Here is a 1,176-nt window from a genome sequence, read left to right on the forward strand (position 1 = left end):
TGAGCATCTCACCAAAACCCTAGGCTTACCTTGCTTGTGTTTGACGAACATAGAAAGGGGTGAGATGTATATGCCACTTGCCTAAGACTTAAGATATTTATTTCAGTGCATCGATATAAGTCTGGGCGTTAAATACAAAATATACATTAATCAAGTTAAGGTTGAACTTAACTTGACTAACCAAGTGAAAGCTGCTATCTTATGATAAGTCAGTCAGTAACAAACTGGTTAGACATTTGATTTAATGTCAGATTCAGGGGGAGATATAAAACTACTTCAGTTTTTCAAATTGAATTTTAAACTTATTTTTTCATCAAAAGTTTAAACTCAACTTATTTTTGAAAATTTCTGAAAAAGAATTTTACAAAATTATTTTGAAAACTCCTTTGTTTTAAAAATTATTCTACTTTGAATATTTTTAGCAAATACTTTTTATGTTCGTATTGAAAAATGTTTTCTTAAAAAATTTCTTAAACCTATTTTTGAAAACTAACTCTTATAAAACTAAGTTCTTTCTAAGAATTGGGTTTTACTTTTTATTGAAAATTGATTTTGAAAATTAGATTTAACTTAGTTTTGAAAATTGAATTTAAAAATCTAGTTCTTAAAATTTGATTTTACTTAATTTTGACAATTTGATTTAAATTAGTTGTAAAAATTGCTTTGATATTGAAAATTGTGAAAATTAGATTTTTTTAAAAAACTTAAGTTTACAAAATCATTTTTCCTTAATTTTGAAAATTGAATCTTTTTGTTGAAAAATAAATTTCAAAGTTTTAAAACTGATTGTTTCCTTAAATCTAAAACTTAGTTTTAGAATTTTGAATTTGTAAACTTATGTTTGAAAAGCGTTTCAAAGTTGAAACTTGTTTTGAAAATTTAAACTTGATATTGAAATTTAGAACTTATACAATTATGTTTGAAAATCAGACTATCTAAACTTAGCTATTTTTCTAAACAGCTAATGCTTTAAACAAGTTTTCAAAAGTTTAACTCCCCCAGATTAACTTGACATTATTTCTTACTTTGTCTGAAGTCTATGTTGATGCTTACTTAATCCATACTCTTTTTTTTTTTATGAATGCCAAAGGGGGAGGGTTAGGTGGTTAAGTTAGCTAAACCAATTTGACCAACTTGAAAATACAAACTAACTTTAAAACCACATAAATGCATGTT

Source organism: Zingiber officinale, chromosome 9B (assembly GCF_018446385.1).
Source record: "Zingiber officinale cultivar Zhangliang chromosome 9B, Zo_v1.1, whole genome shotgun sequence".
Classification (NCBI taxonomy): Eukaryota; Viridiplantae; Streptophyta; class Magnoliopsida; order Zingiberales; family Zingiberaceae; genus Zingiber; species Zingiber officinale.